Consider the following 16197-nt stretch of genomic DNA (forward strand, 5'->3'; position numbering starts at 1 on the left):
ACTAAATTTCAGGCTTTCCCCTAAACTACCATTACTGAGTGTGAATAGAATGATACATAGCCTAGATTATGATGGCTCATTCTCCGACTATGCATGCCAATTTTCATTTAGATAGGAACTAACATATATAAGAATTACATTATGGCCTTCCCCTAAACTACAGTTTCACTCAGCGTGAATAAAATTATTTACAGCCTAGATTGTAGCGACTTATTACTCGGCTTTGAATACCAATTTTCATTAAGATAGGACCAATAATAACATAAATATTTGAAAATTAAATTTTAGGCCTTCCCTAAACTACCATTTCTATCAGCGTAAATAAAATTATTTGTGGCCTAGATTGTAGCGACTTATTTCCCGACTTTGTATACCGATTTTCATTAAATTCTCTTTAGCCGTTTTCTAGTGATGCGTGTACAGACAGACAGACAGACAGACAGACAGACAGACAGACAGACAGACAGACAGACATTACGGAAAAGTAAAAAGTGCATTTCCTTGTTACTGTGGACATGACTGATGCAGAAATACCATTCTTTTCTAATTCTGAGCAATGTACAGACAAAATTCTTATTTTATATATATAGATTGTTTATTGTTTACTAATAAACGTTGGACGAATGTGCTCACTATGAGTGAAGTCAGTCAGATATATCGTGCTATTTTATTCTTACATTCTGATATTAATAGGACTGGACGCGGAGTAGGCTACATAGAACATAATGATGTTCGTCGCTTAAAACAGCAAATTCGAGATCAACAGTCCTACGTTTTAGGCATTGGCCAGAAGTTTTTGGAAAGTATAATTATGTTATTAGTTTTAAGTCCCACTAATCTATTAGACAGTTTCCGGAAATGTCGAGGTTCCGGATTTTTGACCTAGAGGCGTTATTTTATGTGACGGTAAATCTAACCTACAGACCAGAGGCTGCTGTATTTCTGTACTTTAAAATAACACCGGACCGATGCTGGGAAGCCATCTGTCAATCGTCTGAACTACTCAGCCCGAATTATGTTTATTTATTTATTTATTTATTTATTTATTTATTTATTTATTTATTTATTTATTTATTTATTTAGCTATATATAAGTTCAAAATTTCAGGACCACTTCCACATCTGAAGAGGAACATGCTCGGGGTTTACTCTGCCTATAACAGAAATTAATACCAGGTTGATTGTTATAACTGTCAAGACTACTGCTTTTAAGGGATAGATATCGACGTCATCAACCCCTAACATCTAAGAGCATAGGTGGCTGGTTGACCATAGTGACTGCAACTCCATCTCACTTAATATCAAAACTACGGACGGTAGCAGGCTTACAATTTCTCCTCCAGACGCCATCGTGTCCTGTATGGATTTACTTTCTTTGTTGTATATACTGTGTTTTGATCTGCAAGCTCATTCTTTCAGTTCCTTTACTACTGATGGTCGAGAACATAGTTAGAACTAGATTAAATTTAATAACAATATTATAACGGCTCACTTATAAACGACCACTGGGATAAACGTGTTAATTGCTTCTAATATGTTGGTCCAATATCTATTCTCAAATGTGTTAAGAAATGAAGACTATTCTGAAGGACTATAACGAATTTATCCTAGTTTAATATTTTACAAATGATAATAATAAAAGAGAGTTTCAGTCCTCCTAGAAGTGAAAATTCGTAGGCCTTGACTTCATAATATGCCATGAAAAATCCACAGCCTGTTTCCAGTCATTTGACCGGGTCAAGAATGAAAAGAATGAAGCCCCCTTCTAGCGGCGAGGATGGGAATTGTGCCGGCTGCCGAAGCCTGTCGCACTCCTCTGGGGCAATGATTAATGAATGGTTAATGAAATGAAATGATATTGGAGAGTGTTGCTGGGATGAAAGATGACAGGGAAAACCGGAGTACACGGAGAAAAACCTGTCCCGCCTCCGCTTTTTTCCAGCACAAATCTCAGATGGAGTTACCGGGATTTGAACCACGGAACCCAGCGGTGAGAGGCTGGCGCGCGTCACAATCTCTCCAATTAAAACCGTACACCTCAACGCAAGTACTGGAACTGCAAAGTTTATTAGATGCGTAGAGCTGTGCAAACTGATGTGTAGACTCGCTCAAACTCATTTAGAAGGGATGGCTCTTGCTCAAATTAGACTTACTCCAAGTTTCCTGCTCTAGCACTCTGGGCAATGAATGTTTGAAAGAACCCAGATCAAAAAAAACACACAACTTCAATGAGCACGTAAGTCTACTTAACTTTCCATTCTCTCTCATCGCAATGATCAGAACGAGTCTAGATAGAATGTACCAGCTCTGAAACTGCCTCACTCAATGGTACACTGTTGCCATATACGTAGGTCTTTGGCACATTATTTGTGCCATTACAACACTCGTAATGCACACACATGAGGCAGATAAAAGGCATGACCTCGCAGATAGATCACCCGCTGAATAATTGAACATCTGAATGAACTGGTATACCAGGCCTGCTATCGAATTTTGAGTTAAGAGTGACTCACACACCTCATTGTTTAAATATCACCCGCTATAAGTAAGCAATGAGTTTGGTTCTAGACTGTCCCGAATCGTTCATTTCTGAATCTCTTTCTGTTTTTGGCAGAAGGCTCATGATCTGGACACACTGGCTGAGTAGTTGAAGGGGAGACGTGCAACCTGACGGAATGAAATGAGACTCGCTCATTGCACAGCGGTAGTGTTTAACACTTACTGAGTACATGAGGGTGATGACGACGTTGTCTTTAGTACTTCACAAAAAAAGAAACAACGGTGGGTGTAATAGCGTGGAATATTTAGTGACTTCTCACCAAGTCATCGGCGGTTCTATTTCAGGCCAACACATTTAGGATTTTTGAACTGAAGAGTCACGTCCATGTTGTAAATCATGAGATCGCGTGACATTGATGATGATAGTAACAGGCAAGTAAAACTACAAGCTTGCTTGCTAGGTCACTTGCTTTCACAACAACAATAACGAGAAGGCAACCTATAGAACAAGTCTACTCTCCACACTAGGTGAATGCAAGCTGTCGACGCTGGTCTATGTTTAAGAACCAGAATAACGCAGATCACAGGTGCTTCTCAGTTACATGTAAACAAGAAAACGAGATAAATTACCAGATATATGAGATTACTTTTGTGATATGGCAGAGAAGACTCTACTGCTTGATCATGCAATTCAGATTCGCATGTAGAGCAACATCATTCAACTCCGTAAAGGCTATAAAGATCCACTTGCTAAATTGATCCATTATCAACATCCTTCCCATTAACTGAGACAGAATTCCGATCCCTATGACCGGCTGCCTTTGCTGCAGGAATTAATATGGTTTAAATTGAAGGGCATATTTCCAAAGTGACGCATCTCCAACTTTTTAGGAAATGCTATTTTTTGTAAATGGGTTGTTAATAAGGTAGAGCCTTTTTCTATGCAGCTAAACAGCTTATAAATCGGCTAGGAACGGTGGATACAATCCTGGTTTAATGAATACAAAAGAAAGTGGATTTCCGTGACTTTGGAACGAAAGAGGTGTTCGAAATGCAAATTATGTGGAAAGGTGTAGACTTGGTTACTTTGTAGGTGCTAAAACTTTCAAATAATTTGCTTATTGACATATTTAATCAAATGCTTTACAAATGCTGCATTTAGTCAGAGTTTGCAGCGCCAATTGAATAACGTAATACAGCAAGGCGTTGCTCTCACCTAGCGTCGATACGCATAATGCTACAAAATGTTTTATAACACACTTTAACGTTGATGTGATCAAACGTTTGCACACCGTATGTAATAGAAAACTGCCGACCAATCTTACCTTACCTTACACGTTTTCTTGTAACAGGCTTCACTACAATATCATTCGATGTGAAATTGTTTTGCTCTACTTTGCTTTTGAGACCATAAAAATGCCGATGAAACATTCCACAGTCTGTGTTATTCAGCCCTTGAGCCTGAGATTATGATTAGCTGCAAGGGGATCAGAGACCGACGGTAAATTTCACGTACCAACGTCATCCGCTTGGCACTGGCTATGTAAATATTATCACCTATATATGAGCTGTTGTTTAGAATACAGTAGGCGATACAGAGTAATTTCAAATCAAACAGTCCTCTGCAAGAATATCACATCTAGAGCCACAAGCTCTTCGTCTGGGCATGATATTTCTCTGTATAGCTGCTACAATACAATCTCTCGCTTGAAGATACGAGAATGAAGTGAAGCTATTGATCCAGAAAAGTCAGATTGTGGACTGGGATAGACAACCTCTCACTGAAAGAGACGGGAATGAATTGTAGCTATTACCTAGAGAGGTCAGACATGGGGTAGGATAGACACTGGAAAAGACGGGAATGAATTGTAGCTATTACCTAGAGAGGTCAGACATGGAGTAGGATAGACACTGGAAAAGACGAGCATGAATTGCAGCTATTGATCTAGAGAGATCAGACTATGGACTAGATTAGACAACCTCTCACTGGAAGAGACGGGAATGAAGTGGAGTTAATTACCTAGAGAGGTCAGACAAGTGGACTAGAATAAACAAAGTCTCACCGGAAGAGACGAGCATGATGTGAAGTTGACCTACAGAGGCCAGACTCCGGACTAGGATAGACAACCTCTCACTGGAGGAGACGCAAATTAAGTTAAACTATTGACATAGAGAGGTCAGACTGTGTAGTGGTGTAAACAAGTTCTCATTGGAAAAGGCGAGAAGGAAGTGAAACTGTCATCCTAAAGAGGTGAGATTTTGGACCAGGATAGACAGCCTATCACCGGAAGATACGGGAAACGAGTGAACCTATTGACCAGGAGAGATCAGACTGTGGATTGGGAGAGACAACACAGGAAGGGACGAGTTGAAATGAAGCTTTCGTCCTATAGAACTCAGACTTTGGAATAGGACCGAAATGAAGTGCTGATTAAACGTAGCCAAGCGCGGTTCTCCACACCACCAGTATATTTCCTTTTTCTGTACTCCTTAGAACAAAAGTACTAATTGTAGATTGAGAACATTCAACCTGAGCAATCGTCGGGTAACTTGGACGTCATTTACATCCAGTTGTCTGTCTTTCCTGTACTACGCACACCTCTGGAAGCATTTTAAGATTGACAAGAGGGCTGGCATGTAAACATAGCTCATCTTTATGGACGACTGTCTGAAGAGGGCTGCATAATCCCAGGACGATGAAACGCATTTACTTTTTAAAAAGTTTATCAAACTTCTGGCTAGGAAGACTTGGGAGTTAAGAGACGAGCTGCTCCACTGACAGTGAGCTGTTCGTTCCGAGTTGTTCGTAGGAGAGACGGAGTGGGATGACATTACTTAACGAATATGTCTGAATATAGTTTTCTGAAGTAAGAAAATTTATAGTCCATATAGATAAAATCATAACGATCATGTGTCTGTACATTAAATATCTTGGCGAAATGTTCGTACAATTATCTGTTTTAGGTGTTATAATGACCAACTGCATACATTTTAGCTTGGGAGTCTGCCGGTTTGTCTGTTTGTCTGAGATCTTATAACTGGAAACCTACTGGGTATATTTCTGCCAAACTTCAAGTTTAGAATTCACCTGTTCATGGGTAGGTTTCAAGGCCAATATTATTTCTAAATCCCTGAATGGGCTGATCTTGCACTCCCACAAAATATACATGACCAACCTTAATGGAAAGCCATTTCTGAAACTTTGTTCTCATGTGCACCTTTCTCGATAGGAGGTTTCACAAACGGACGATTTTTTACAGGCTAAGTCCCAGCGGACTTATCCCAAAAGGTGTTGCACGTGGAGCAGGTATCTTACCTACATAAATAAAACCGTAACGACCGTGTGTCTGTACATTGAATATTTTGGTGAAATTTTCTTACAGTTATCCGCTTCAGGTCTAATAATGGCCATTTGTATATTTTTAGCTTTGGTGTCTGTCTGTTTGTATGTCTGATTGTCTGTTTGTGTGGGTTATTATACCTGGACACTAATGGATTTATTCCTACCAAGCTTCATATTTGGAATCCACCTGTCCTTGGATAGGTTTCGGGACCTCTGTTTGGTTGATCTCGAGTGGTGAGCTGGTCACGTGAAATGGTTGTTTATGTCATTATTGATAACCTTTTTTCACTGACTTGGCTTATACCTACTTTTAACATTTTACCTTCCCTTGTGTGAGATTTGTTGTCTCCAATTCTATATTTGGCGTTTACTTGAACACTACTAACTACGTTCGTGTAAGTTTTCTGTCTATAAATCCATTTCAAAACACTTATTTTACCCCTTTTTACGCCCTGCCTTTCGCTTTACACATTTACTTGAACCACCGTCTCTCCATACCTTTACAAACAGTTCTGCTTCGTGCTGCTCTGGTCCAGTGTGGTCTGAGTAGGTGTCTGAAGTCGTCTGCCCATGTCCTTCATGGCCTGCCGCGGCTGCTCTTGCCTGTGTTGGAATCCCACATGGTTGTCCTCCGTGCTCATCTGTTCTGCTGTAGCCTCGCTACGTGCCCTGCCCATTTCCACTTCGCTCTTGCTGCCTGTTGCATGACGTTCTCTGAAGACATCATTTCTTGAAGTCCCTTGTTTGGAACTGTGTCTCTCAATGAAATTCCCACTATTTTCTTTTCCATTTTCCTTTGACACACTTCTATTGCGCTCTGTTCCTACACTGTCAAGTGCCAAGTCTGACAGGTGCAAATCAATACTGGAATGATGCATGTGTTGAGGGCTTCTGGTCTGAGTTTCCTGTTTAGTGATTTATCTATCATTATTAATTTCAGTCCTCAAAAGCTTTCCAAGCTTTTATTTCTTTGTACATTTACTGTGTTAGTGAAATAAGTTGGTCTAGGTAAACGTAATCATCAACGTATTTCAGTGCATTTCCATTGATTGTGATTGCGTTTGATGACCTATTATACATTAGTTTGGTTGTAGTGCATTGCTAGTCCTTCGGTTTCATTAGATGTACTTAGTTGGATAAGCAATTGTTGTAATTCTCTGTGGGAGCTTGAGACCAGCACGATGTCATCAACAAATCTTAGGTTTGTCAATTTATCTTCATGCCATACTTCTCATCCCATTTTAGTTTCCTGAATGTATCTTCCAGCATGCAGTTGATTAGCTTGGGGAGATAGGATCACCCTGTCTTACTCTTCTTCCTACGGAATGCTTTTGTCCCTTTTTCGGACTTCACTTCAGCGAAGGTCTGACTAGACCTTTTCAGAATGGTAATGTATTTAGAATAAATAAATAAATAAATAAATAAATAAATAAATAAATAAATAAATAAATAAATAAATAAATAAATAAATAAATAAATAAATAAATAAATAAATAAATAAATAAATAAATAAATAAATAAATAAATAAATAAATAAATAAATAAATAAATAAATAAATCTCCTTAAATAATAATCACGATTAAACTACATCTATAAACATTTACGTAAACATATTTTCATATTTTACAGGGAAGACTTTATATTTATGAAGTCGTTAGGGCACGTTTGATTCTAGACGAGGTGAGTGCAAAAGGGCCTTTGATTCACCCACCTCATTCAGTGATGTAAGGGCCCTCAGCGGCCATGAGTTTGCCCGAACCACAGTTCTCAGTTTAGGCAGATGCTTTGCCTAGTATTGCGGTGAAGAACATGTATTGTAATCAATTCCCACAATGTTGAGCAGTCCACTCTATTTGTCAGACACTTATAAAGAAGGAGGGCATTGGCACATCTGCGGCGCAAGTGCAATGTCCTCATACACATGTCTCACAAAAAGACTCGTAATCGAAGAGAGAGAAATACACAATCCATTGTAGCTGGTCCATTTCATCAACCTTGTTTGGACTCTTCCCAAGTTTTGTATTAAATACTGCTGAGAAGGTAGCCACATCTCGCAACATTATTATAACGATGGCCTGATTAGAGTGCAAAACAAAGTTATTAGAGTTCTAGGAGAAACAAATTCGGCACAGTTTTCAGAAAACAAAGTAATTTAATGCTTTTCCTAGAAATCTTGTCTAAATGTTTCTCGAAGGAAAGACCGTAACATTTTGAAAGTGTCACACCAAGATCATTTGTTTCATTCACACCAGCTATTTTAAAATTGCTTTAATTGTTAGGGTAATTTACTAGTTCCAACTTACGTGATAATGTAATTGCATTGCATTTTGAAGTATTCATACCAAGTAGCGGCTTTTTACACCAGTTATTTAGGAGGTTTAAGTCGAACTGTAGCAACTTACAATCTAACTCACTATTCATCACCTTAAAGATCTTTAACCGAGCTCGATAGCTGCAGTCGCTTAAGTGCGGCCAGTATCCAGTATTCGGGAGATAGTAGGTTCGAACCCCACTGTCGGCAGCCCTGAAAATGGTTTTCAGTGGTTTCCCATTTTCACACCAGGCAAATGCTGGGGCTGTACCTTAATTAAGGCCACGGCCGCTTCCTTCCCACTCCTGGCCCTTCCCTGTCCCATCGTCGCCATAAGACCTATCTGTGTCGGTGCGACATAAAGCAACTAGCAAAAAAAAATCTTTAGATCGTCAGCATGAAGAATGAAATTACTGTGTCGTAGAAAACTTACTCGCATCTGGAAGGACACCTCCATCACTTCTAAGCCAAAGCTCACCCTCATTCGAACTCTGACCTTCGCTATCGCGACCTATGCAGCAGAAACTTGGACGATGAAGACGGCGGATCGCCGCAGGATTGATGTTCTAGAAATGTGGTGCTATAGGAGATTACTGCGAATACCATGGACAGCACACCGTACTAATGAATCGATTCTGAAACAGATCGGCATCAGAAGAAAACTGTCGACCCTTTTCAGCCAAAAACAACTCAGATATTTTGGTCATATTGCCAGAAGACTGGAGGCAATGGAAATACTTATCGTAGAGGGAAAAGTCGACGGCCGAAGACCTAGAGGACGTGCACCGTTACGATGGATGGACCTGATCAAGAACTTGACCAGGATGAGCTTACAGCAAGCAAGTCACCATGCCCAAAGCAGAGACTCCTGGAGGAAGATCACCAAAAGGATTGTCGCGTGATGCCACTACACCCTTACGAAGGGTTGGACTAAAAGTGATCATTTATGAATATGACAAGGAAAAGAACCTTGGGAGACACCGGAATAAGGGTGGTACGGATTTGACATAATACCAACAGATTGTACTACGGAAACCCTAGTAGTGATATAGCTTCTAATCCACTTCAAAGCACTTCCTCCTAACCCATTTGCCGACAATTTGATGAATAGAGCATCATGTTGAATTGAATCAAAGGCTTTGGAGAAGTCCGTGTAAATAACATCCACTAGTTGCCTACAATCTAGAGATTCTGAAATGAAACTGACACCACCACATTAGACACGGTAGAGCGTTTCTGTACAAAACAGTCCTGAGTTATATTAATATGCCTCTGTGGATCCCTGGTAGAGTGTCGGCCTCCGGATCCCAAGATAGCGGGTTCAAACCCGGCAGAGGTAGTCGGATTTTTGAAGGGCGGAAAAAAGTTCAGTTGACACTCCATGTCGTACGATGTCGGCATGTAAAAGAACTCTGGTGATACATTTGGTGTTTACCCGACCAAATTAATTAAATCTTAGCCATAGACGCCCAAGAGAGATCCGGTTTACTCTAGGTCCGCTAGATGGCAGACAGAGTAAACCGGAACGTCGAAATTGACGAGCAGACAGCCAGATGGCGTCAAATCGAAATGTCTGCAAACGGTAGCTGAGGCCATACGATTATTATTATTATTATTTATTACCGTGAAACAGATCTGAAACACTATCTTCCCTGCCACCTCTGAAATCAGGGACAATAACATAATAGGCCTATAGTTATCAAACACCATTTTATCTCCTTTCTTGAACTCTGGTATGACGTAACCTTTCTTCCACTTACACGGAAAATACCCTGACGAGAATGACATATTTATTATGATGCTAAGTGGCCTACCTAGCTCAGATGCACATTCTTTCAAAACTATTGCGTGTACTCGAGAAAAATGGAGGTATCCAAAAGATGCAAGAATAGGAGATACGTCTGCTGGCGAGGTCATTGTTAAGGTTAGGCGTATATCACACACAAATGAAGTGGTCAGATTACGCTTTGCAGCAGGTGAGTGATACTTTCCAAATGTATCTGAAAATCTGTCCAAGATGCTCCTTATGTCCTGCAATTATTTCCGTTCTGAAGCATAATAGAAGGTAGGCAAAATGACCGCCGAAGAAACACTTCGGGTTGGCAGCTAATTTCCAGTCCATCGAATTTATATAGTTCCTGTATCTTTGAGTTTAAATCGCTTAAATTCACTGCTTATGGTAGAAAATCGTACGTAATCACTATTACGGCCCGTTTTTTAAAACTTGTTTCTTGGCCTCACATTTCCTTTTAATTTATCTATTAACTCCGTGTCGTGCCAGAATGGGTACTTCCGCGTGCTAACTATCAGGGACGATACAGTGTCTTTTATTACAGCGCGAAGGAGGTAGTAATAAAAGGGTTAATACCTCAACGACAGAGGGGGAATCTTCTATTAAATTCTAAGGACACAACGAAAGGAGATTTCTCATTTGAGGAAATTCGACCTTAATCCATGCGAACTTTCTTTGCGGTACGGGAAGCATAACACACGGTAAAACAAAGCGAATTCTACAGGTCGATGGTCGGATGTAATTACCTTTTCTGTGTCAAAGCAGTCCATGTGTCTACAGTATTATTCCGAGATTGGAACAAGTTCCAGGAAGTTCTCGTTTCTTGTTGGGAAGTGACACATTTGCTTGCGTCCGAATTCATTGACGATTTCAAGAAGAAGACATCCGCACATCCTTGTTTTATAACAGGAGCAGGATTCCAAGCCAAATATCTTATTTTAAAGTCACTGCAAACTGAAATAATATCCTGTGGGTTTAAAAGAGCTGTGACATTGACCAGTGTTGTTCGTAGATTACTCATCCTAGCAGTCACTTCGTCCGATGGCATGTAGCAGGATACTACTTCCTGGTCTTGGGGTAGCCCAGTCTTCCGCTAGCTCTGGTCGGGAAACTAGCCATAGGACAGATTTCACAGCAACCATAATCGATCCCCCTTTCACTCCGATACTATGGTCATGATGTTTGTCTTTACGAAACACACAGTAATCAGTAGACAACAGTTCATTAATACCAATAGAATCATTTAACCAACTTTCAACTATACAAGTACAATCTTTGCTGGCGTCACTGGAAGCTAGGTTTTAAAGTCCGCCACAGAATTACACATGTTCCCCATATTTTAGTAGAATAAATTCATACCGCAGTCATGCTAGGGTCCCGGGTTGAGTTGTATATCACCGGACAAAGCCAATAGAAGCGCACAAATCGCTGAACCAGTTATCTTCGGGCTAGAGTTCATCTGTTGTTTACTCGCAAACTGGCCGCCTGGTTGTGACGTCAGCAGATACATAGTTCCATTTAAAGCCAGCAGGTGGGACGAAATACGAAGCTCCGAGCCATTCACAAAAGCCATTTTCCAACGTTTTTCATATTTCTCTTCGAAGTCTACCACATTCTCATCCCGGAGGGAAACTCGAACGGATGGTATAGTGCATTTAAACACTGCTAATAGACAAAAGACTCGATGCGAAACCGACACACGACTACTCCCGGTCGCCATCTTGAAGGAAATAATTGGTTGAGGGTGTGAATGTGGTCTAGAGTGACAAAGCCTGAGCGTTTCCACATGGCTGGTTCTCATACAATAGTTTTGTCAGTCTTCCTTTTATTATCTTCGAGAACAGTTTCGATACACAGCATGAAATGAACTATTACCGTAACTTGAAACGTTGAAATGACATGCAAGTACAGCACAACGCATAGAATGAATGTGTACATGCAACATAATAAGATCAAACTAGTGTTTTGATTCACATCATGAAGTAAACAGTGAACTAAAACGTAACCCAGAATTGTTGGGTACCATAACAGTTCTAAAACAATAACAATACGAAGACAAAATATTCGAAAGACATGCTGCCTGACTAAGGAGAAGCTAAGAATGTGGAGAATCACAGTGAAGGAAACACAGCTTATTCTCTTCTTCTTTAATTAGGTATTTGCGTTTAGAAATGTGAAAGAAATTCTTCCTCGCCTCATTGAAAGAAGGCAACCTCTCGGCCAGTCGACGAATTAAGTAAACACGTGTTAATATTACGGGTCAGTTTTAATCACGACAATTTATAACGTATATAAAATAAATAATAATTCAATTAGGGTTGCTATAATTCATCTTTCCTCAACAAACTTTAATTATTACGGAAATCAGTTCCGTATAAATCTCAGGGAGCCAATGTTGAGAAATAGCCTTACTTGTTTAATAAATAGGTAATACAAATATTCTACACTCTATACACGGGGGCTACGTATATGAGTCGGCGAACGCGTGGCTGATTTGCCTGGAAGGGTTTAGGCTCGATTTCCCGTCGAGGAGTCGAACTATATTTAAATGATGAGACTTTCACTGCTGTGCACTGAAGAGGCACATGATCCGAGGGTTCACTTCCTTTTACTAGAAATGAATATCAAATAAATTCTAGAGGTAATGGCGGTCGGGCATAGAGCTAACTATACTATTGCATTTACTGTAATGCGAGGTTGCGAGCACTGGAAGCCTTTACATTTCGGAAGCTTTCATGTTCTCTACGGAGATAAAGTACAGCGTGTGTCAAAAGTAATACGGAGCAAGGTGGTAAGTCAACGTATCATTACAATAAAGAGGTTGTTCAGTCTCAGTTTACTCATTAACGAGTCGTACTCAAATTTCAGTGTAAGACAGAATTTCTTTCACGCACTAGGAACATATAAAGGGACACAGCGACGTTAATTTTAATTCCTTGGAGAAATCCCACTAACTGGAAGATACTTACGAGCAGTTTCATTCGATCTTCCACAGCAGAATCGCAGCCGGACTCATAGACTGACTACTAGGTATTAAATTTAAATAATATTTGCGGAATTATTTTAGCAAAACCCACCTGAGTGCTGGTGGTTTTACATAAAACGAGAATTTTTACATTATTTTAAAGTTACTTAAAGATGATTGTCTGAAATGAATAAGAAGAAGTACATAATAGACATCTGTACAATATGAAGAAATATTGTGATTTGAATATTGGAGACATCTTAGAAAAGTATTCTAGATTCTCTCAATTTTATTCATATGAATCATGGTAAAGATGGTCCAGAACACAATATTTCAATCTAGTACTAACCCAAATATTAAAATATACTAAATCCGTTGTATGTGTTATACGCGCTAGTACGAGCTACATCAATTAAAATGTGTCTAACTTTTTTAACCTTCCTCATATTACAATTTAGAGAGAAAGGGCATTAACGTTAGCTATTTACTGCTTTTTAATAATAATATAGGCCTACTTTTCTTTCCGCACAACTGGAACAGCCATCAATAACTAAACTTGTACAGTGTTTGACGTATGTACTGTTTACTATATGTGGAACAATATTTCCACCCCAATTATCTCCGACAACGAGATTCGCAATTGATTTACTATGCAGAACACTTGGGAGCTTCTTACCGCGAGGGTGCGTTAGCTAAAAGAGGTCAGACCGAAAGAAGCGCGATGACGTAAGAACTGTTTACTGATGAGGGAGATATGCAAAATAAACAAGATTTTGAATGTGTGTTTTTAACTCTTTCACTACGTCCTCATCCCATTAGCCAAACATGCGATCTCCACTGCTTCACTATTGGCAATAAATATCACACAGTGGGTAATAAGATAACTCAAATGATGAGAGATAAAGTTATGTTAATACTTATCATTAGTTATACATCTTGTAATAAAACTGTAAACGTTTTTGTGCGTATTCCTTCCGCCATAACTCGGAAAGGGCCGGAAATATTTCAATGGAATTTGATGCAGGGGAGATAAGTAAATCGGTTCAGGAGAAATCGCAAACAGCCCTAAGAAACAGCATTGTCTTTTAAGTATATAGATATGCTACCCACCAGTACTTAAAATAAATAGGAATTCTATAAGATACTTCAATTAGCCGGAATAATCTTTTTCTTAAAATTTTTGTACAGAAAAGAATGAAGCTGGCAGTAATATCACTCGAGTAATCCTCACTTTCCCATAAAAAGAAATAGCTCATGACGTTTAATTTGTAATACAAAGTAATATTCATAATTTCCTACTTTGAGCACTCATACAGTTATGAATTGATTTTTATATACTGTATCATGATCGTCCCATCCATTATATTGAATTTGGACCCATGCACCTGACAGTGTATCTAAACCATGAGTATTGTCTTTTAAGTATATAGATATGCTACCCACCAGTACTTAAAATAAATAGGAATTCTATAAGATACTTCCTGTCAAATTCATCACGAATTTCATAGTCGGTTTACTGTTGATCTCTGTACTTCTTGGGTCTAGTTACCTTTCCCATTGATCCTTGGAGGAGCGGAGGCATATAAACAAAAAGTACTTGTAATTCTACTTATGAATATCTAATAAACGTGTATTGAATATTTTCGTAACAAATGATGGAAATGCCCGTTAAATGCCGATCATACTGATCGTAATTACCCTAGAACCCATTTTAAGTTTGAGGCATAAAAACTTAAACAAAAGTTGCAAGCGAACCGATTAACAAACTGAATTGAATCTAATACTATAGTGTCTTAATAGGAATTTATTACACGTTGTTTATTCCTAATGACTGGAAATTACGGTGGACCTTGTTTGCTGCAAGTAAGATGACATCAGTAATCTAGAACCAATACATATTTCCACCGAGCGCCGTTATACCGCCTGTCTTACGTTTAGGTGCATTCTTAATTTAAACGAGTAGCTATATGTTGTATGTCCTCCGCTCTCTTCGCTCAGCGCCAGCCAGCCGCACGCACGCAAGCGTGGATCATTCGAGACTCGACGCGTAGTCTTCAGTGCGCGTGTCTGTTACGTCGTGTGCAGTATATAAGGAGCTCCCTGTCTGTCACTCATGAGGATTCTCCCCAGTGTCCTGCTCCAGAATACACTGAACGTCGAACACGGAGGCTACTCCTCTTAACAATATGTCTCGACCAAGTGGACGGAATTCTGGTAGTATGAGGTTTCACCTCAGGTCACTACTTCACCTTCCCGTTCCTTCATCCATGTCGAGCCCCGATGTTGTATGCCACACATCCCCAAGCTCACTCAAGCTCCGACACACACATTAGATTCTCTAATTGTGAACATAGATTTCATTTAGTACAAGCCTATGAACTCAGACACTTCAAGTTAGAAGGAACTCTCTTAGCTAATCTATGCTAGTGCAAATGATAGTTTTCAACTATCACGAACTATATCTTTCCCAAGAACTATCTTTTCAAGATAGCAGTGAGTGTAAATACATTCAGAGTGTACATAGTGTATAGAAACAGAAACTCTCTCAAGATTAATCATCTACTTGCTTCAAGACAATTTTATGTTTTATTCCTGTACATACTGTAGAATTCTGTGTGAAGCAAATAAATAAGTTGTGTTCTTGTAAACCTTATCTTGTTTACAACACTATATCCTACAAAGATGATGCGAATAAATTTAGAACAAATTGGCAAAAAACTGACCATCGCTCCTACATGTTCAAGAATTCCGTTATGGTTGCAAATATAGAAAAATAATACATTTATTGCAATTTGGTTTACGTCGCACTGACACAGATAGGTCTTATGACGACGACGAGAGAGTAAAAGGATAGGAGTGGGAAGGAAGTGTCCGTGGTCCTAACTAAGATATAGCCCCTAAATTAGCCTGGTGTGAAAATGAGAAACCACAGAAAATCATCTTCAGGGCTACCGACGTTAGAGTTTTAACCCACCATCCTCCGCATGCAACTTCACAGAGAAATGGTCCGAATCATGCAGCCAACTCGCTCGTAAACAAATACAATATATTATTACTTAGAGTAGTACAAATCTTAACAAAATATATACGAGAACTGTTATATTTACTTATATTTCTGAATGTGTTTTGGTTCTTTAATTTGAAGAACACTGTGCATCTTGTTCACTCATTTGTTTATTCGATAATATACATTTATTTCTCAATTTTACTTAAAATTCGTTGCGGTTTGTTCATGCTGTTAAGTGATTAGTTACCGCTCCTCTATTATAATTGCTTTATCTCTGAAG

This window comes from Anabrus simplex, chromosome 1, assembly GCF_040414725.1.
Source record: "Anabrus simplex isolate iqAnaSimp1 chromosome 1, ASM4041472v1, whole genome shotgun sequence".
In the NCBI taxonomy this organism is placed as follows: domain Eukaryota; kingdom Metazoa; phylum Arthropoda; class Insecta; order Orthoptera; family Tettigoniidae; genus Anabrus; species Anabrus simplex.